Source organism: Schistocerca nitens, chromosome 3 (assembly GCF_023898315.1).
Source record: "Schistocerca nitens isolate TAMUIC-IGC-003100 chromosome 3, iqSchNite1.1, whole genome shotgun sequence".
Taxonomy (NCBI): domain Eukaryota; kingdom Metazoa; phylum Arthropoda; class Insecta; order Orthoptera; family Acrididae; genus Schistocerca; species Schistocerca nitens.
In genome coordinates this window covers 792,874,153-792,897,045 of record NC_064616.1, presented here as the reverse complement: position 1 = coordinate 792,897,045, position 22,893 = coordinate 792,874,153, and the positions used below count along the sequence as shown (strand labels likewise).

The following is a 22,893-nucleotide window of genomic DNA, read 5'->3' as shown; positions in this document are numbered from 1 at the left end:
TAATAAAAGTCTGACGTGACTAAGTCAAATATTTTGGGCGAGAGAATTAATTTAATTACACTACATGCAGTAGACGAACTCTGAACTTGCTCTTTGGAGATACGCTATAGCTATAGTTTTATAGTTATTCTGTTGAAACTTCTCACATTTTTATGATTATAGCGGATCTACCTTCTACTTAAATATCCTAGCTTTATTTATTCGCCTACTTAATCTATCTTGCTTCCTTAATTTCTAAGACAAAAACCAGAAAAATCATGAATTTCAACTAAAATTTTAATTTGTGAGTCCAGAATACTGTTTCTACTAAATTATTATGCAAAAGGAATCTAAATATAAATTTTTAAGTTTCTAGCTCTTTTCTGTTGCGCCAATGATTTTTACAGAAAAACATCCGAATTTCGAAAATGGTTAAAGTTATTGAACTGATATCCAACACATGTTGATTTTGTATTACTCCTGACATGCTAAAAACGTTTCAGGTTATTTACTTCATTTTAAAGTATTGCGCAATATTTATGACGTCAGAGCTAGTTGTAGCGGACTAGGCTGGCACACAATGGAAAGACTGATGTGAATTTTATAAGGCGTGAGTATGCTGCTTCCCCACAATAGGCATAATGATAACTGTGAACAATGACTGTTTAACTGCCTAGAGGAAATGTCACACTTCCAAGAAGGAAGAGGAGTGCATCATACATCAAACCCAAGCATTAGAAACAGCAATGGACATACATACTGAGAAGACGAAATATGAGAAGAACTCATCAACAAGATGGACAAAACTGTGAATGAAATTAGTCCTGCAAATACCAAAGAAGTTTTAAAAATAGAATATAAGTATACAAAGCCCCCTCCCACTGTTTTCAAAGGAAAAATGGAGCCTTGGAAATGTGAAATGAAGAAAACTGTGAAATCATTGCTCACCACTTTAGGAAAAGTAGATGCAAGAAAAGCTATTAGTCCCATTAGAACTTTAAACCAAGAGTTCAGAATTGACTTATTCCTCCCTGGGATTGGCAACAGTTTTTTGGCAGGTTTGTGGAGGTATGTGGCTTTAGATGTCTATGCGAAGGTCATGTAATTCGTGTAAACAATGGACCACGGACTTGCGTATGTGGTGATGGTACCTGATAGCGACCCAGACGAGTCCCATAGGATTTATATCAGGCGAATTTGGTCACTGAGACATCAACATGAGTTCGCTATAATGCTCCTCAAACCACTGTAGCACGATTCTGACTCCGAGACACAGACAATTATACTGCTGAAAGATGACATTGTCATCAGAGAAGACATCAAGCTTGAAAGGATGCAGGTGGTTCACAGCTGTCAGCGTGTCTTCGATTACTACCACAGGCCCCATGCAAGCGCAGGAGAATGCCTCCCATAACTTAATACTGCTCCCACCAGCCTTCATCTGTGGTTCACTGCACATTTCGAGCCAATGTTGACCTCGATGATGGCGTTGGTGGAGACGACCATCGACCTACTGCAGCAAAAATGTGATTCATTTGAAGAGCCGACATGTTTCCATTGATCAACGGTCGGATCCCGATGGTTCCTTGCGTACTGCATTCATAATTGACGATATCGTTGGGTCTACTTGTGGACACATAGGGATACTCTGTTATGGAGATCCATGTTCAACAATGTCCGATGAATGGTGTACTGCAATAAATTTATACATCGATTGTGATCTTCTGGCAGAGATGGCACAGATCACCATCTATCCTAATTTATATAGCAGACAAGTCTCCAAATACCACGTTCTGTGAAGAGTCATGGACGTCCAACCATTTAGTACCTAGTGGTAGTTTCATTGTCTTTCTACCTCTTTCTGTAGATGTTCAGGACAGTAGAAGGTGAGCATACGACCAACTTCGCCATTTTCAAGATACTCGTTCACAGACTTTGCTTAATAATAATCTGCTCTTTGTCAAAGCCGCTTATTTCAATGGAACTCCTCATTTGCAGCCCATATCTTCGCTAGGGTGATGCCCCGTCCATGTCTGCTCAGCTTACATACTTTTGTTACCGAGTCACTTGCCAGCAATGCCTCCAGGTGCCGTCCAACGTCGTAGTGAGCAGTGGTCAAGTCGTGTTGGCCCATCAGTGTATATTTGTTTTGATGTTCTCTACCTCCCATATTAATTTTAATGAATAGTTTCAGAACACCCTGTCTACAACAGATGCACACGCTCTACTGCCCACGAGAGCAGTGCGCGTACAGTGGGGTTTCGATCACATCAGTACAAATGACTCGCTTATCATCATGTCGAGACAGACAGATTTTCAGTTTGATAAAGTGTGCACATCATGTATTTGCAGTCGAATACTGAAATGCCTCACCATGTGCAGAGTTGGGGGCAGAGCACCGCCAGTACTTCAGATAGACTTCAACTGTGAGGACCATTGATGGTACATGCTGCACACCCTTAGCCTGTTTAAGGGTTGGACCAGCATCTGTACGGTATGCATATATTTCTGAGAGGAGACCTACAAATTACATAATCGACAGTATATTCATCTCCTCTTTCACGATACCGATAACCTGATTGTTGACAGGTGCTATGCCATAAAGAATTATTGGTTGCATAACTAGAGTCGTTGAGTGCATTGGGTGGCACCTTATTACTTTGTAGGAATCACAGCCCTTCACCTAATAGAAGAAGCTGTCAGTGTCCATATTAAGTAACTTTGGATCACAGCCCTTCACCTAATAGATGAAGCTATCAGTATCCATAGTAAGTAACTTTGGATCTATGAAGTGAGTTTTCCCAAATTCATAATGGAACTGGTACATATGGAGTTTGGATAGGTCCAATATACACATACCGACATAGGTTTCATGAACTCTACTGAAACCTTAGCAATCTTCAGGGCAACGAAACCTTTGTTGAAGATCGTAGCCCATTTAAAATTTAGCCTGGCTATATAATCTGCTCTGCCATAGTGCCCCTTCCAACAGGTGACTAAGCGAATTTCGCTATGTTCTCTAATATTTTGCATTGTTTTGTTAAAAATTGCATTGCTCATAAGCTTTTAAAATTCTTTCTGAAATGTACACATCTCGAGAGCCCTCTTTTTGGTATGTAAATTAATGTATTCCTTCAATCATGGACACTGCTTGGAGGAAATAGAGCGAATTACCCTATCCAGTTGCAACTCCAACTTGAGACATTGGTCGAGATTACGATAATACCGTATGTACCTTGTTTCACCACCAGTACTGTCATCATGGGAACCGTTTTCCAGCATCTGATGATCTGGAAACAGCAATAAATCACTATGCTCATCATGAAAACTGATAGGGTATTTTAAATCTACCTCTAAAGTGTACCCTGTTTCAGAACCTTCTCGTATATATTCGATTTTTTTACCCAACCTGGTGCATTCCTTATTGGAAGCCATCGAAACCCTTCAACATGAAGAGGTTGCTGCATAGCTTGCCTGTTTGTTTACATCGAAGTACATGATGTAGCTTAAATCAACAGATACCTTGAACCGTTCATGAGTTCATGGCTTGTTTGCCTTGGTGTGCCTATGGACACATCGACAAGGCTGCCGTGAATCACTAGTTCAACAAACAACAACATGTCTACATTGGTCAAGAGTTCAATTTTGACCTGTGTCCTTGTCAACATAGCGTTCCACGAAAGCCCTGCTAGATGTAGTCGTAAACAGGATCCAGTTCGCATGTATGAAGGCATACACTCTGGAATCGTTTGAACATATCTGTAAGTAAGCGCATTTCCATACCCACATAAAGTATCACATACTCCTTTAAATTAGGGATATAAATTCTTGCCATAAACACACTGCATTCCCATACTCCACATCTGACATGGCTGAAGGGTGCGTTTTAGGTGGAAACTTAAGATTAGGTCAACCTAATGGAAGGACAGGAGCCCCACATAGTTGCTGCAACATTTACTCCCCTTTAAATATAGATTCCTTTACTGAATTATTGAAAGACTCAAGTAGATACATCAATTTTAAATGTAATAAAGAGTAATTAAGCAGACAACACATATGACGCTTCACAGTACATGAGTTTAGTTAGAAAAATATTCTAAGAGCTGCCACAATTTTAAATTACCAATAAACAGTTATTATGCAAATAGCCCCAAATGTCTTCTTATGTTAGTATACCCCAGCTTAAGATAAATATTCTAACAGCTGCCACATTTTTTTTAAAAACGGCAGAACAGTTATTAAAGAGACAACTCATATGACATCTTAGTATTCATCAGTTTAAGAAAGATATTCTGACAAATGTCACAATTTAAAAAAAATCAAACTAATCATTAAGTCTATAGCTCATATAACTTTTTAGTATTCAACAGCTTAAGTAAAATATTCTAACAGCTGTCACTTTTTTTTAGAATAGTAACACAGTTATTAAGCAGACATCTCATATGACTTCTTGTTATTCACCAGCCTATGAAAAACATTCTAACAGCCATTGCAATTTTTTAACATAGCAAACAGGTACTTAATCAGGCATCTGAAATACTAAGTTGCTATGTACCAGCTCAAGCCACAATTGTGTTTCAAGAACATGCTTATACTTTAGTACCAACAGTTTAAACCCAAAGAAAATAAAAGTCAGAAAGCAAGAAACATGTATGGAATTACTTAACTTAAGAGGGGCAAATCAGTTCCAAATCGCATTTGCAATCAGAACTTAGGCGAATGTACCATGCCCCTAGTAACAGACATTGGTCTCCAGAACAGCAAGTAGCAGTCGATGCAAACCAGACTCATGACTCTTCCCAGAAGCAGTTGATTGTATCCACTAAACGTCAGTATCCCAACACACTAGTTCACACTGTCGAGAGACAGATAAAACTTCAGCAAGGTAATCATCCCCACCAAAGAGAGTATTTAATCTTCGTGTCAGACCACGTTGACTCACACTGAATCACACTCCATTGCATTTCCCTTCCCTCTTTCTGTGAGCGAGCACTGGTGGCACCACCAGAAGTACTCTACACTATCAAAGTAACGATGCTGAACCAGAGTAGAAATGAATAAGGGACATAGGCAACCCTGGTCAACGTCCCCCAGTCAAACCCAAAGATGCCCTGCTGGGGAACTGGTATCTTGGGTAGAAGGTTAAGATGAGGCTAACTACCCTCCCTAACCTGACTAAGATATACTCTCGAGATTTTCCCATTCGAATCATTATGGACCAGGATATTAACTGGACTCAGAAACCTTAAAATTTTACAGGGGCCTATAAAACGGTGAATCAGTGTACTAGAAGTCGTTGCTCCTTCTTTAGTCCCAACATTAAACCAGTGCATCAACATGTGGTCTCTAACCTTCTCCTTGAACCCATGGCTCCCACAACTGTACCTACATGCCTGAATCTACACCGGTGTCCAAAATTAAAGCAACAAATCGCGATTTCCTTGTCCTGTGTCCAATTCACAATATAATCTTACAGATTGTCAACAGATGTCGGTACCATCATGTTCTGCACGGAGCATGGCATCCCAGCCAATGAACAACCACGCCAAAAATGAATTCAGGGCACCTATGAAACAGGGTAGTGGTTGCCAGGTATCTCACAATCATAATCGCTCTGTACACATTCATAGACAGTACAATGTGGCACAGAAAAGACGCCTACCAGACTGTTTGATGTGGAGGGCCTTGGGAAGAATGGAAGTAGGAGAGTCGTGAACTGATGTGGCCCAATGGCTTCATGTGAATCGTTGTGTTGTTTCTCGTGTGTGGTGACAATTTAGAGAGATCGAAAGATCAGAGCAGGGCCGACCAAGTGGGTCATCAGAAAGAGAGGACGTTTATTTGGCTGTAAGGCCACGACAGTAGCGTCGTAGTACTGCACAGCAACTGGCATCTGACCCCACAGCATCCACTGAAAGTGTTGTATCGAGGAAAACAGAGTACAGAAGTCGTCAGCAATGTGCCCTTTACTACGAGATATAAGCTGTATTTGTACCTGTGATGTGTCTTTACAGAATGGAACGTCTATAGTGGAGTCTTCAAGATGCCACCTGGACGGTCGAACCGTGGGCCAATATTCTTTTCACACATCAGTCCCAATTTTGTCTTTTAGAGTGCTTCTCGACGGATTCGCGTCTGGAGGCACCGTGGAACGATTGCAGGACCCAAACATTGTAGAATGAGGCCGATATCGAGGAGGATCCCTAATGGTATGGGGAGGGAGTATATTGACCTTTTGAATTCCTTTTCATGAATCTGTACAGATTAATCGGCAAGGTTTAACTACTGTCAGGTATCGTGACGAGATCTTGGGAGCTCATGTACGGTTGTTGCGAGGTGTTGTGGTCCCAGACTTCGTACTGACGAACGATAATGCTCGACCTAACAGTGCACAGGTGGTTGATGTTTCCTCGGAAATCTTCCGATTTGAATCTCATACAGCATGTCTGAGTTGCTCTAGGGAGATGTGGTGCATCATTTCAGCATCCACCAACCACTGCCTAAGACTTGCGAGCAGCTTTGCAGAGAGAGTGGGTTTATTGCCTAAACATGATATTGATGACATCATTCACAGCATGTCCCGTCGTTGTCAGGCATTTATTGCTGCCAGAGGTGGTCACACCCCAAACTGAGCACATTGACGAGTTGTTGGAATTTGTGTGCAAATCCGTTAAGTAGGGGAAAAAACGAAGAACAGTTTTGCCTACCATTACGTACGTTGCAGCTGTTTATTTTCTGTATTATTTACACTGTTTTTACTTCACTATCACCTATTATACTGTTTTGTGGCAAAATAAATGCAACCTCGCAAAATTTCCGTTTGTTGCTCTAATTTTTGACACCTCTGTATGTGCAACCTCTGTGTTGTCTCGTTCTTTCCCAATTATCTCTGATGGTCTGAGGAGTGATTTGCACAGGAAGCAATTTGTCAGTGGTCCAATGGTTAGCAAATAAAGAGTTCATTGGATAGAAGAGGATTAGAGAGGCTGCAGTGGCCTTGATAGCCTGACGCAGAGCAGTATTAAATGCAAGATTTAAGCAGGGGGTCAACCACTCTTCCCTCAAATTCTCCTAATAAACCGAAGTTGACCACTCGCCTTCCCTGCCACAGTTCTCACGAGCTTGCTGCATTTCATATCGCCTTGCAACGTTACCCCCAGATATTTAAACGACTTGACTGTGTCAAACAGGATACTAGTAACATTTTAACCAAATATTACAGGTTTGATCCTCCTACTCATCTGCATTAACTTACTTTTTTCCACATTTAGACCTAGCTGCCATTCATCACACCAACTAGAAATTATGTCTAAGACGTCTTACATCCTCCTACAACCACTTAACTTCGACTCCTTACCGTACACCACAGAATCGTCACCAAACAACCGCAGATCGCTGTTCAAGGCGTCCACCAACTCACTTATGTATATAGAGAACAGCAGCTGTCCTATCACACTTCCCTGGGGCACTCCTGACGATATCCTTGTCTCTGGTGAAGACTCCTCGTCGAGGACAGAATACTGGGTTCTATCACTTAAGAAGTCTTCGTGCCACTCACATATCTGTGAACTTATTCCATATGCTCGTACCTTCGTTAACAGGCTTTAATGGGGCACCATGTAAAATGCTTTCCTGTAATCTAGAAATATGGACTCTGCCTATTAGCCTTCATCCATAGTTCGCAATATATCATGTGAGAAAAGGGCAAGCTGACTTTCCCACGAGCGATGCTGTCTAAAGCCATGCTAATTCGTGGCCATAAGCTTCTCAGTCTCAAGAAAGTTTAATATATTCGAACTAAGAATATGTTCAAGTATTATGCAGCAGCCGAAGTTATGGATATTGGTCTGTAATTTTACGGGTCCATTCTTTTACCCTTCTTATGCACTGGAGTTACCTGCGCTTTTTTCATGTCGCTTAGGACTTTGTGCTGGACGAGAGATTCGCGATTAATGCAAACTAGGTAAGGGGCCAATGCTGTAGAGTACTCATTGTAAAATCGAATTGTGATTCCGTCCGGACCTGGTGGTTTATTTGCTTTCGAATCTTTCAGTTGTTTCTCTAGGCCAGGGATGCTTATTACGATGTCGTCCATATGAGAGGCCGTCCGGTGGTCAAATGACGGTATGTTTATACGGTTCTCCTGTGTGAACGATTTATTGAAATATAAAAACTTCGGCTTCCGTTTTGCTATCTTCAGCTGCCACAGCGGACAGGTCAAGGAAGGACTGAATGGAAGTCTTAGACCTGCTTAGTGACTTTACTTATGACCAGAATTTTTTCGCGTTCCCTGCCCGATCTTTTGCTAAGCTGTGACCATGTTAGTTGTTGTACGCTTCGCGCACAGACATTTTGGCATACCACGAATCTCAACTAACCTTTGCTTGTCGTCATTAGTGTGTTCTCTTCCGAACCGAGAGCGTAAAAGCCTCTGTTTCCTCAGTATCTACCGAACTTCGTTATTACACCATGGTTGGTCTTTCCCATCCTTTATCACCTTTTTGATTGATTTATTTCGTTTTGTAATCATAATTGCTATAGCTGCATCATGATCACTAATTCTCGTTTCGATAGTGACACTGTCGATAACGTCCGGCCTTTTGGGAGCTGCAACATCGCAGATATTGCCATTGCGCGTGGGCTGCCGATCTAGCTGCTCAAGACAGTTTTCAGGAAACAGTCGCGCTATTCATCTGTGTCCTCGGTGGCTCAGATGGATAGAGCGTCTGCCATGTAAGCAGGAGATCCCGGGTTCGAATCCCGGTCGGGGCACACATTTTCAGCTGTCCACATCGAGGTATAACAACAACACCTATTAGCAGCTGAGGTTGTCAGTTAGTCATCATTTATTTCAGGGAAAAGCTGCACGGTCATCAACAATAACTGTTCTTTCGAGAACAAGTTACTGTCTTTGTATATATAGTTAAAGGCTACCCAGCCATTGACCTTTGTCTGTGCGAATGCGCACAGGTTGCCCTAACTCTTACGGGAATCGCCAGCGCGTGCGCGAGTAATGAGTGGGTGGGCAAATGTCTATAAGGTACAATACATATGTAGAATTGTGGACAGTTGGGAATGTGAGTCTCACGGGAAGCGTGCAAGGGATAAGTCCCTGCAGTCGCGCTATTCATCTGTGTCCTCGGTGGCTCAGATGGATAGAGCGTCTGCCATGTAAGCAGGAGATCCCGGGTTCGAATCCCGGTCGGGGCACACATTTTCAGCTGTCCACATCGAGGTATAACAACAGCACCTATTAGCAGCTGAGGTTGTCAGTTAGTCATCATTTATTTCAGGGAAAAGCTGCACGGTCATCAACAATAACTGTTCTTTCGAGAACAAGTTACTGTCTTTGTATATATAGTTAAAGGCTACCCAGCCATTGACCTTTGTCTGTGCGAATGCGCACAGGTTGCCCTAACTCTTACGGGAATCGCCAGCGCGTGCGCGAGTAATGAGTGGGTGGGCAAATGTCTATAAGGTACAATACATATGTAGAATTGTGGACAGTTGGGAATGTGAGTCTCACGGGAAGCGTGCAAGGGATAAGTCCCTGCAGTCGCGCTATTCATCTGTGTCCTCGGTGGCTCAGATGGATAGAGCGTCTGCCATGTAAGCAGGAGATCCCGGGTTCGAATCCCGGTCGGGGCACACATTTTCAGCTGTCCACATCGAGGTATAACAACAACACCTATTAGCAGCTGAGGTTGTCAGTTAGTCATCATTTATTTCAGGGAAAAGCTGCACGGTCATCAACAATAACTGTTCTTTCGAGAACAAGTTACTGTCTTTGTATATATAGTTAAAGGCTACCCAGCCATTGACCTTTGTCTGTGCGAATGCGCACAGATTGCCCTAACTCTTACGGGAATCGCCAGCGCGTGCGCGAGTAATGAGTGGGTGGGCAAATGTCTATAAGGTACAATACATATGTAGAATTGTGGACAGTTGGGAATGTGAGTCTCACGGGAAGCGTGCAAGGGATAAGTCCCTGCAGTCGCGCTATTCATCTGTGTCCTCGGTGGCTCAGATGGATAGAGCGTCTGCCATGTAAGCAGGAGATCCCGGGTTCGAATCCCGGTCGGGGCACACATTTTCAGCTGTCCACATCGAGGTATAACAACAACACCTATTAGCAGCTGAGGTTGTCAGTTAGTCATCATTCATCTGTAAAATGCCTACACACGCCTTTCATGTTAACTGCCACTTATTAAGATAATCATTTAAAACGTTGAAAACGTCCTCACCTTTACTAGACACGCTTAATTCTTTGCAAAAAAAAAAAAAAAAAAGAAACTGGTTTACTATTTGGTCTTGATTAATGAAACGTACAACTGCTAAGCGTTGCGATTGGTTGGTAATGTGTGTTGATTCATCAACTTTCAAAGCAAAGTTTGAGTGCATGAGGAATCTTGCTTAATTTCATAGTATCCTAGCATCGTCATGACCATTTTTTTGCAAGCAGGCAAAATAAGTGACTCACCTATAGTACGATCTTTCATACTCTTTGCTACTAGTTCAGAGACTTTCTAGGAAGCGACCAGAGATTTATCAGAAACAGGCATTACACTTTTAAAAGTTCGAGTCTCGGTCCGGCACACAATTTAATCTGCCAGGAAGTTTCATATCTGCGCCCACTCAGCTGCAGAGTGCAAATCTCATTCTGGAAACTTTTAAAAGAATTTGGTGCCCTTGTTTGCTGTTCAGACAATCTGTTGAAATAGCTTTCAGGTTTATCTTGCAAATGTGAATGCATTGCTTTAAAATGTTTGTTCAGTTTACTAGGAAGCAGAGATTCATCTTCCATTTTATACCCACATACTAATCACAGTGGGAAAGGATAATCTTCACACCCAGTCCAAGGGAAACCATAGCTTTAGTAGCTTTCATTGTACTTACGAGTAGGTCGCTGTTCTGATTTTTTACTTGCACTTAGCATTTGTTCACTTCCAGAATCGGATTCTTCTATGGAATGCTTGTTGTTCAGCGCACGTACGCTAACAACACCTCACTGACATATCACCTGAAAGTTCTGCGATAACGTCAAGTGCACAACAATGGAAACTCGTTTCCTTCTGGGCCAATGAAAATTTTCAAGTTCCGTTAACCTTGCTGGCAGCTTCTGTCATGAATCTGCTGGATCATAAACTGCAGTATAAATGACGCTCAGAAGAAGCAAGGCATCATGAACAATGACGAGCATGTTCACATTTGCTACTCATCTGTAGCAAAGAACATGAAATGAAATTCTTTTAGTCACGCGAAATTTAACCGACAGGAAGAAGATGCTGTGATATGCAAATGATTAGCTTTTCAGAGCATTCACGTGCTGACATGAGGAAAGTTTCCAACCGATTTCTCATACACAATCAGCACTTGACCGCCATTGCCTGGTGAAACGTTGTTGTGATGCCTCGTGTATGGAGGAGAAATGCGTACCATCACGTTTCCGACTTTGATAAAAGTCGGATCGTAGCCTATTGCGATTGCGGTTTATCGTATCGCGACATTGCTGCTCGCGTTGGTCGAGATCCAATGACTGTTAGCAGAATATGGAATCGGTGGGTTCAGGAGCGTAATACGGAACGCCGTGCTGGATCCCAACGGCCTCGTATCACTAGCAGTCGAGATGACAGGCATCTTATCCACATGGTTGTAATGGATCGTGCAGCCATGTATCGATCCCTGAGTCAACAGAGGAGGACGTTTGCAAGACAACAATCATCTGCACGAACAGTTCGACGACGTTTGCAGCAGCATGGACTATCGGCTCGGAGGCCATGGCTGCGGTTACCCTTGACACTGCATCACACACAGGAGCGCCTTCGATGCTGTACTCAACGACAGCCTGGGTGCACCAATGGCAAAACGTCATTGTTTCGGATGAATCCAGGTTCTGTTTACAGCATCATGATGGTCGCATCCGTGTTTGGCGACATCGCGGTGAACGCACATTGGAGGCGTGTATTCGTTATCGCCATACTGGCGTATCACACGGCGTGATGGTATGGGATGCCATTGGTTACATGTCTCGCTCACCTCTTGTTCGCATTGATGGCACTTTGAACATTGGACGTTACATTTCAGATGTGTTCCGACCCGTGGCTCTACCCTTCATTCGACCCCTGCGAAACCTTACATTTCAGTAGGATAATGCACGACTGCATGTTGCAGGTCCTGTACGGGCCTTTCTGGATACAGAAAATGTTGGACTGCTGCCCTGGCCAGCACATTCTCCAGATCTCTCACCAATTGAAAACAACTGGTCAATGGTGGCCGAGCAACTGGCTCGTCACAATACGCCAGTCACTACTCGTGATGAACTGTGGTATCGTGTTGAAGCTGCATGGGCAGTTGTAGCTGTACGCGCCGTCCAAGCTCTGTTTGACTCAATGCCCAGGCGTATCAAGGCCGTTATTTCGGCCAGAGGTGGTTGTTCTGGGTACTGATTTCTCAGGATCTATGCACCCAAATTGCGTGAAAATGTAATCACATGTCAGTTCTAGTGTAATATATTTGTCCAATGAATACCCGTTTATCATCTGCATTTCTTCTTATGGATAGTAGTGTATTTTATTGACAACAGAAGGGTATGCATTTTCAATGAAATATTATTATAAAGTGACAGGTTGCAGATGTTATTTATAATTTTTTGATACACTGCCGCAGTTTCTAAATAGGTCACAATGGTCAATAATAATATGCAATCCACTTCATACGTGCTGTTACAGCGCCACTCGGAGATAGGTGGAGTAGGTTCGTAATCATCGGGAACTACACGAAACATTCCGAATTCTATGGACAAGCTGTGATCACTTGTATAGCGATCAAGGCTACCGTCATAAAAGAAAACCGTCATAGCGAAATCAACTGCGTAACAAAAGCACGACAAGTTGAGATAATATCAGTAAGAGTTTCCGTTGGAAAAATCCGTCAATCGTCAAATATTTTTTCACCGTTTTCCCCTGATTTTGAACGTTTGGATCTGAACAGAACTCCATTAACGCTTGACAACACTGTGGTTTAACTGAGTGTTTATTTACAAACTTTAAGAGCCACAAAAGTGTCGCGCCATTTTGTTATGGAAGGAAGGTACGGAACGAGGCGTCCGAAAATAATGTGCACGGCGCCTATAGAGCGATGGTTGGTGAGAGGGGGAGGGGGGGCGATGGTTAGGAAAATTTTACTGCCAGTGCTGGTCATCCACGGATGCCTGCGCGCGTGGTAACGACCAGCGACTAAGATAGTTATATTTTACACACAAAAGTAAAAAGTGTTCGCTAAAAGCGCATTATTTCTATCAAAAATTGTGAAATTAAAGTAAGACTGTTGTAATACAGTTCTAGTGCAAGGAGTTGAAGGAAATGGCATTTCAGGCATTTATTAATTATGAATGACCATGAAGCATTATGCTGTAAGAACCTTGCAGTTCAGGGTTGCAGTCTCGAGCTGCAAGTTTTTTACTGTTACTGTGTTGGCCTCACAAAACTTTACCATGAATAAAGTGTTCCATTATAAACACAATTACATTCATTATTAAATGAATTAATCACTCCCACCACTGCATATTGTTATGATTGTAGTAATGTGACAATTATGTGACCATTCTGTTTCTCCAGACCGCAGCATTCTGCCATCCGAATAATTGTTTTTCTCGCCCCACTGAGAAATACACTTTCCCTAGAATTCCTTACACGTCTCGGTGGTGTAAGGGATGATCTCGATGGGCTAGCAATGGCTTTATCATCACTCAATTTTTGTAAATACCTTTTCCCAGTCCCCAAACAGCCGCTACTGTTAGATAACTTAGATTACCAGCACATGAAGAGAGGAGGCAGTCGGCAGGAAATGTTCCGAATGCTGGTGGCACTACAAGGAGAATAAGCCACCTTATTTCCTTAACCAAACTGAACTATTTGCCAAAACTTACAGACTCACTCTGTATTATACCTGTTGTGAAATGGATAAAATTGAGTAGCTATATGTTCTTTTGTATTTGGCCATATGTTTTCCTAAAATATTACAGGGCGCACGCGTAAATGTTCTAAGGCGCTCCAGTGCGCCCTGGTGCACGCTTTGAGAACCACTGTTCTATAGGTTAAAGTCGCCTCCAACTAGTATTGCATGACCTGGGTATTTCCGCGCTACTGACGATAGAATTTCTTTGAATGACACTAGAACTTTCAAAGTGGAGTCTAGTGGCCGGTAAAAACGTCCAGCAATTAACTAGTTTCACCTACATCTGTTATACGCGACCACATAACTTCACTGTCACACTCAGCTTCGACGTCAATAGAGACAATATTTTTGTCAGCGGCATTCAACACTTCTCCTCCTGTGGCCTATGATTTGTCTTACTGATATACGTTCCACGACTAGCTAAATATCTCAGATCTTTCCACTTCGGTTTTTAGCCAGCTCTCAGTCGCATGAATAATTTTAGCATGAGAACTTTCCTGTAGGGCAGTTAATTCCGGAACTTTGTTACGAATACTTCGACAGTTTACTGATAAAGTTTTGACAGTCGAAGTGTCTTTACTCTGATCGCCGTCTGCCTTCCCTTGTTCCAAATGGACGGCCGAGTATTCATCAGAGCACCTGAAAACCACTGTCTAGCCTAAAAGACCCTCATGTGCATCTCACAAGTACTCTGTTACCCGAATAGCTATTTCCTCTGTTCAGTTCACCCCTGACCTATCAAGGGGAGTACTAAAAATCCACAACTGGTAATGCACGTCATGAAATCCGCAGCCAAGACCGTCACAGGGTCGACGAATCCTTTGGATGAGACCCTCGACTTAGCTCTAAACCAAGGAAACTCGATTAACTCTGGGAACAATGTTGCAAATTGCGAGTTCTGCTTGCAACCCTCGTGCAAGACCAGCAGTTTTCACCATCTCCGCCAGCTGCCTGCATGAACTGAGGATGGCCTCAGAACCCATGCAAAAAAGGCGTCATTGGCACCGACGTGAGCCATGACTTGCAGGCGACTACACCTTACACGCTCGATAGCCGCAGGTAAAGCCGCCCCCACATCTCATATGTGGTCCCCAACAGACATACTGGGTGTGCTTTGGCTTTCTTTCTAGCCCTGAACGCTATTTGCCCAAGGGGCGCCATAATACACATAACATTGGAGCTCCCGATAACTAGTAAACCTCTCTCCCCACGTTCCTTCTCAGACCCTGCTGAAGGAGCGGCCACCTGCCCACTCTCAGCGTGAATGGGTGAGGCCAGGTGCTCAGTCTCCACATTGGCCCTCTCCACATAGGCGACACGACACGTTACCACCCTGCTGTGAGGGCGGATCCACCATTTCAAGTACACTAGGAGATGTCCCGGAAGCAGAGCCCATGTGCAAAACAAGCAACAACTGATATGTCCCATGTGACGTGCCAGAATCTCCGCCACCGCTACACACAGAAACAGCAGCCTGAAGGTGACTGACCATAGCCATTCAGCTGTTCCCAAACTGCTGTCAGCTCCTCGTGCAGCCACAGACAGCAAGCACACATAATGACCATCCTAGAAAGACTAATTGAAGAAGTAAAATAAATCAGACAGAATCCTAGGTAGGCAGCTTGATAACCTACTGATGTGTCACCAATGGCCGCTGATGCGTTACTGAACTATGTAACTGGCTGTTCAATCAGCAACTATTGCGCTACAGACTGCATAAATTCACCCTTACAAGAACGCGAGATTGAACCTCTTAAACAGAAAAACACGGGCGAAATTTAATAAATGTACTACACTCCTGGAAATGGAAAGAAGAACACATTGACACCGGTGTGTCAGACCCACCATACTTGCTCCGGACACTGCGAGAGGGCTGTACAAGCAATGATCACACGCACGGCACAGCGGACACACCAGGAACCGCGGTGTTGGCCGTCGAATGGCGCTAGCTGCGCAGCATTTGTGCACCGCCGCCGTCAATGTCAGCCAGTTTGCCGTGGCACACGGAGCTCCATCGCAGTCTTTAACACTGGTAGCATGCCGCGACAGCGTGGACGTGAACCGTATGTGCAGTTGACGGACTTTGGGCGAGGGCGTATAGTGGGCATGCGGGAGGCCGGGTGGACGTACCGCCGAATTGCTCAACACGTGGGGCGTGAGGTCTCCACAGTACATCGATGTTGTCGCCAGTGGTCGGCGGAAGGTGCACGTGCCCGTCGACCTGGGACCGGACCGCAGCGACGCACGGATGCACGCCAAGACCGTAGGATCCTACGCAGTGCCGTAGGGGACCGCACCGCCACTTCCCAGCAAATTAGGGACACTGTTGCTCCTGGGGTATCGGCGAGGACCATTCGCAACCGTCTCCATGAAGCTGGGCTACGGTCCCGCACACCGTTAGGCCGTCTTCCGCTCACGCCCCAACATCGTGCAGCCCGCCTCCAGTGGTGTCGCGACAGGCGTGAATGGAGGGACGAATGGAGACGTGTCGTCTTCAGCGATGAGAGTCGCTTCTGCCTTGGTGCCAATGATGGTCGTATGCGTGTTTGGCGCCGTGCAGGTGAGCGCCACAATCAGGACTGCATACGACCGAGGCACACAGGGCCAACACCCGGCATCATGGTGTGGGGAGCGATCTCCTACACTGGCCGTACACCACTGGTGATCGTCGAGGGGACACTGAATAGTGCACGGTACATCCAAACCGTCATCGAACCCATCGTTCTACCATTCCTAGACCGGCAAGGGAACTTGCTGTTCCAACAGGACAATGCACGTCCGCATGTATCCCGTGCCACCCAACGTGCTCTAGAAGGTGTAAGTCAACTACCCTGGCCAGCAAGATCTCCGGATCTGTCCCCCATTGAGCATGTTTGGGACTGGATGAAGCGTCGTCTCACGCGGTCTGCACGTCCAGCACGAACGCTGGTCCAACTGAGGCGCCAGGTGGAAATGGCATGGCAAGCCGTTCCTCAGGACTACATCCAGCATCTCTACGATCGTCTCCATGGGAGAATAGCAGCCTGCATTGCTGCGAAAGGTGGATATACACTGTACTAGTGCCGACATTGTGCATGCTCTGTTGCCTGTGTCTATGTGCCTGTGGTTCTGTCAGTGTGATCATGTGATGTATCTGACCCCAGGAATGTGTCAATAAAGTTTCCCCTTCCTGGGACAATGAATTCACGGTGTTCTTATTTCAATTTCCAGGAGTGTATAAAGGAAACAAAGAAAACGGTAAACACTTAACTTTCCGCTCTGTTGATGTATACCAGCCGAGAGCTGGAGCCTGACTCAACAGCTCACTCGGGGAATTATCTGTACCCAAAGACTGGAAAGTTGCAAGATCACTCGAGTATTCAAGAAAAAAGCAATAGTAGTAAGCCACTAAATTGCAGCCCCGTATCATTCACGTCGATATGCAGTAGGATTTTGGAACATATATTGTATTTGAACAAGGAAATGTTACAGGCCCTCTGGTGTTCCTTACCTCTATAAACGGTTTACGAGACAATATGAGCAGCCGTCTCAGGTTGTTAGCAGAAAATGCTGTTTTCTAGCGTCTAGTAAAGTCATCAGAAGATCAGAACCAATTGCAAAACGATTTGGATAAGATATCTGGATGGTGCGAAAATTAGCAATTGTCCCTAAATAATGAAAAGTGTGAGGCAATCTACGTGGGTGGTAAGAGGATTCCATTAAACTTTTGTTACACGATAAATCAATCAAATCTAAAGGCCGTAATTCAAAAGCTGAAATTGGAAAGAAAACGCAGAAAATGTTGCGAAGAAGGCGAACCAAGGACTACATTCTATTTTCAGAACACTTAGAAGATGCAAAATATCTACTACAGAGACTGTCTACACATTACGCTTGTCCGTCCTGTTTTGAAGTACTGCTGTGCAGTGTGGGATCCTTACCATATGGGAAGAACGGAGAACATTGAAAAATTTCAAAGAACGGCAGCACGTTTTGTATTATCGAGAAATAGGGGAGAGAGTGTCAAGTATATGATAAAGTATTTGGAGTGGAAATTATTAAAACAAAGGCGGTTTTCGTTGCGGCGGAATCTTCTCACGACATTTAAATCACGAAGTTTCTCCTCTGAATGCGAAAATATTTTCTTGACGCCGACCTACATAGGGAGTAATGATCATCATAATACAATAAGGGAAATCAGAGCTCTCACGGAATGATATAGGCCTTCTTTTTTTCCGCGCGCTGTTCAACAGTGAAATAATAGAGGATTATTATGAAAGTGATTCAATGAACCCTCTGCAAGCACCTAAGCTTGATTTGCAGAGTAGCCATGTAGATGTAGATGTAGGAAGGGAAAACACAATTGGCTTGTACACTGGATGAGAGGATATTGTTTACTGATGGATGCTATAGAAGGAACAGTGAATGGAAGAAGAAGAAGAAGACACGGAAGTTAGCAGGTGGTGGATAGTATAAGGATGGGGAACAGTTATGAGAACAAGAAGAGGATAGCAACTAACACGCCTACAAGGTGAGCTATACGTGAAGACCCGCCGTTGGGCAGAACACTGATGATGATGATGAATCTTGTTGTTTAGGCAAGCTCGTGGGATGAAGTCATACATAGAGATTAAGGCACAAAACTACAAGAGTACATGGAAAAAGATTCAGAAGATTTTTTTCAAAATCATGAACAATGGCGTATTCATTAATCCATGCGAAATATGTGGAAGATGCAGATCATTAGACTTGCAACATCACTGAAGGCAGGTTCGAGCTAGCTACTCTCATTGTAAAGTCTAAATATGAAATGTATACTATTTTTGACGAAAATCTTGTTGTTGTGGTCTTCAGTCCTGAGACTGGTTTGACGCAGCTCTCCATGCTACCCTATCCTGTGCAAGTTTCTTCATCTCCCAGTACTTACTGCAACCTACATCCTTCTGAATCTGCTTAGTGTATTCATCTCTAGGTCTCCCTCTACGATTTTACCCTCCACGCTACCCTCCAATGCTAAATTTGTGATCCCTTGATGCCTCAGAACATGTTCTACCAACCGGTCCCTTCTTCTCGTCAAGTTGTGCCACAAACTCCTCTCCTCCCCAATTCTATTCAATACCTCCTCATTAGTTATGTGATCTACCTGTCTAATCTTCAGCATTCTTCTGTAGCACCACATTTCGAAAGCTTCTATTCTCTTCCTGTCCAAACTATGTATTGTCCATGTTTCACTTCCATACATGGCTACACTCCATACAAATACTTTCAGAAACGACTTCCTGACACTTAAATCTATACTCGATGTTAACAAAGTTCTCTTCTACAGAAACGCTTTCCTTGCCATTTATATCCTCTCTACTTCGACCATCATCAGTTATTTTGCTCCCCAAATAGAAAAACTCTTTTACTACTTTAAATGACTCATTTCTAATCTAATTCCCTCAACATCACAGGATTTAATTCGACTACATTCTATTATCCTCGGTTTGCTTTTGTTGATGTTCATCTTATATCCTCCTTTCAAGATACTGTTCATTCCGTTCAACTGCTCTTCCAAGTCCTTTACTGTCTCTGACAGAATTACAATGTCATCGGCGAACCTCACAGTTTTTATTTCTTCTCCATGGATTTAAATACCTACTCCGAATTTTTCTTTTGTTTCCTTTACTGCTTGCTCAATATACAGATTGAATAACATTGGGGATAGGCTGCAACCCAGTCTCACTCCCTTCCCAACCACTGCTTCCCTTTCATGCCCCTCGACTCTTGTAACTGCCATCTTGTTTCTGTAAAAATTGTACATAGCCTTTCGCTCCCTGTATTTTACCCTTGCCACCTTTAGAATTTGAAAGAGAGTATTCCAGTCAACATTGTCAAAAGCTTTCTCTAAGTCTACAAATGCTAGAAACGTAGGTTTGCCTTTCCTTAATCTTTCTTCTAAGATAAGTCGTAAGGTCAGTATTACCTCTTGTGTTCCAATATTTCTACGGAATCCAAACTGATCGTCCCCTAGGTCGGCTTCTACCAGTTTTTCCATTCGTCTGTAAAGAATTCGCGTTAGTATTTTGCAGCTGTGACTTATTAAACTGATAGTTCGGTAATTTTCACATGTGTCAACACCTGCTTTCTTTAGGATTGAAATTATTATATTCTTCTCGAAGTCTGAGGGTATTTCGCCTGTCTGTTACATCTTGCTCACCAGATGGTAGAGTTTTGTCAGGACTGGCTCTCCCAAGGCCGTCAGTAGTTCTAATGGAATGTTGTCTACTCCCGGGGCCTTGTTTCGACTTAGGTCTTTCAGTGCTCTGTCAAACTCTTCACGCGGTATCGCATCTCCCATTTCATCTTCATCTACATCCTCTTCCATTTCCATAATATTGTCCTCAAGTACATCGCCCTTGTATAGACCCTCTATATACTCCTTCCACCTTTCTGCTTTCCCTTCTTTGGTTAGAACTGGTTTTCCATCTGAGCTCTTGATATTCATACAAGTGGTTTTCTTTTCTCCAAAGGTCTCTTTATTTTTCCTGTAGGCAGTATCTATCTTACCCCTAGTGAGATAAGCCTCTACATCCTTACATTTGTCCTCTAGCCATCCCTGCTTAGCCATTTTGCACTTCCTGTCGATCTCATTTTTGAGACGTTTGTATTCCTTTTTGCTTGCTTCATTTACTGCATTTTTATTTTTTCTCCTTTCATCAATTAAATTCAATATTTCTTCTGTTACCCAAGGAGTTCTACTAGCCCTCGTCTTTTTACCTACTTGATCCTCTGCTGCCTTCACTACTTCATCCCTCAGAGCTACCCATTCTTCTTCTATTGCATTTCTTTCCACCATTCCTGTCAATTGTTCCCTTATGCTCTCCCTGAAGCTCTGTACAACTTCTGGTTTAGTCAGTTTATCCAGGGCCCATCTCCTTAAATTCCCACCTTTTTGCAATTTCTTCAGTTTTAATCTACAGTTCATAACCAATAGATTGTGGTCAGAGTCCACATCTGCCCCTGGAAATGTCTTACAATTTAAAACCTGGTTCCTAAATCTCTGTCTTACCATTATATAATCTATCTGATACCTTTTAGTATCTCTGGGATACTTCCATGTATACAATCTTCTTTTATGATTCTTGAACCAAGTGTTAGCTATGATTAACTCTGTGCAAAATTCTACCAGATGGCTTCCTCTTACATTTCTTACCCTCAATCCATATTCACTTACTATGTTTCCTTCTCTCCCTTTTCCTATTCTCGAATTCCAGTCTCCCATGACTATTAAATTTTTGTCCCCCTTCACTACCTGAATAATTTCTTTTATCTCATCATACATTTCATCAATTTCTTCATCATCTGCTGAGCTAGTTTGCATATAAACTTGTACTACTGTAGTAGGCATGGGCTTCATGTCTATCTTGGCCACAATTATGCATTCACTATGCTGTTTGTAGTAGCTTACCCGCACTCCTATTTTTTATTCATTATTAAACCTACTCCTGCATTACCCCTATTTGATTTTGTATTTATAACCCTGTATTCACCTGACCAAAAGTCTTGTTCCTCCTGCCACCGAACTTCACTAATTCCCACTATATCTAACTTTAATCTATCCATTTCCCTTTTTAAATTTTCTAACCTACCTGCTCGATTAAGGGGTCCGACATTCCATGCTCTGATCCGTAGATAGCCAGTTTTCTTTCTCCTGATAACGACATCCTCTTGAGTAGTCCCCATCCGGAGATCCGAATGGGGGATTATTTTACCTCCGGAATATTTTTTGATAAGACCCTTGGTACTGAAAAACCACTACCCATGATACATGGAAGTAATCAGGGTGTCATAAGTGGCAGGTATAAAGAGTCAAATTTTTTTGTTAATTTCTCAGCCAAATATTAATTGATTTTAAAAATTAAAAAACGTAATGTACATGAAAAGGGCTATAGCGAGAAAGTACAATGAATCAAATCAGATATCTAATAATGGGACATTTTCAGTAAATATTCTGTCGAGGATCCTATGTCAAATTTTTCTTACAGTTCATGACTATATAGAGTTCTGTGTCTTTTCGTATTTCATAATTAAATGTGTTGTGGATTGGCAAGAGGGCCAACCCACTAATGTAAGAGGAAGCCGAAAGGCATGCGTTTTAGCTCACTCAGGCTGGCGTGAGGTCTGGAACAGGACACGGAAGTTAGACTAGAAAGAAAGGATGTAGCTGTTGGAATACTTAACTTTAATCCATTAATGTTGAACGTAGCTCTTGTCTGTACATTCTTTACAATATCAATAGCAACTGATAACGGCGCCTTGCTAGGTCGTAACAAATGACGTAGCTGAAGGCTATGCTAAACTATCGTCTCGGCAAATGAGAACGTATTTTGTCAGTGAACCATCGCTAGCAAAGTCGGCTGTACAACTGGGGCGAGTGCTAGGAAATCTCTCTAGACCTGCCGTGTGGCGGCGCTCGGTCTGCAATTACTAATAGTGATGACACACGGATCAGATGTATACTAACGGACCGCGGTCGATTTAAAGGCTACCACCTAGCAAGTGTGGTGTCTGGCGGTAACACCACAAAATGTACCCAGAATTTTCATCATTGTCTTTTGACTTATAACAATATGTTTTCTAGATATCATAATTTGTTATGAAATTGTAATGATTTGTCTCAACATCTCCTTTCAGTTGAGTAACCCGTTTAAAATCGAAAGATGCGTCTTAAGATTTCAAATTTTTATTTGGTGGTTCTAAATTTCATTCTCCTTTAGGAAATATGTCATTCCTTCCATTTTTAAATAGATATTCTACAGTGTAGCATGATCATACAGTGATGAACCAAACAGCTAATTATTCTTACGATTAGTCTGAAACACAACAAAAACAAAATAAGGCACATCAAACTCTACTGAATTACAGTAATTTGTGATATCTAAGTCAAAATTCTTCATCCCACTTAATTCCGCTACAACTGTTTGAAATTCATAACCA

The 22,893-nt window shown here is 42.9% G+C and overlaps 4 non-coding genes across 4 annotated transcripts; all 4 read left to right on the top strand.

The window, feature by feature from the left end:
• The first annotated feature begins 8,677 nt into the window (after nt 1-8,677).
• Nucleotides 8,678-8,751, top strand: Trnat-ugu (transfer RNA threonine (anticodon UGU)). The gene has a single exon. It is a non-coding gene; the product is annotated as a tRNA-Thr (tRNA).
• Nucleotides 8,752-9,115: 364 nt separating this feature from the next.
• On the top strand, nt 9,116-9,189 carry Trnat-ugu (transfer RNA threonine (anticodon UGU)). The gene has a single exon. It is a non-coding gene; the product is annotated as a tRNA-Thr (tRNA).
• Nucleotides 9,190-9,553: 364 nt separating this feature from the next.
• On the top strand, nt 9,554-9,627 carry Trnat-ugu (transfer RNA threonine (anticodon UGU)). Its single transcript has one exon. It is a non-coding gene; the product is annotated as a tRNA-Thr (tRNA).
• A 364-nt stretch (nt 9,628-9,991) lies between these two features.
• Trnat-ugu (transfer RNA threonine (anticodon UGU)) lies at nt 9,992-10,065 on the top strand. Its single transcript has one exon. It is a non-coding gene; the product is annotated as a tRNA-Thr (tRNA).
• Nucleotides 10,066-22,893: the final 12,828 nt, after the last annotated feature.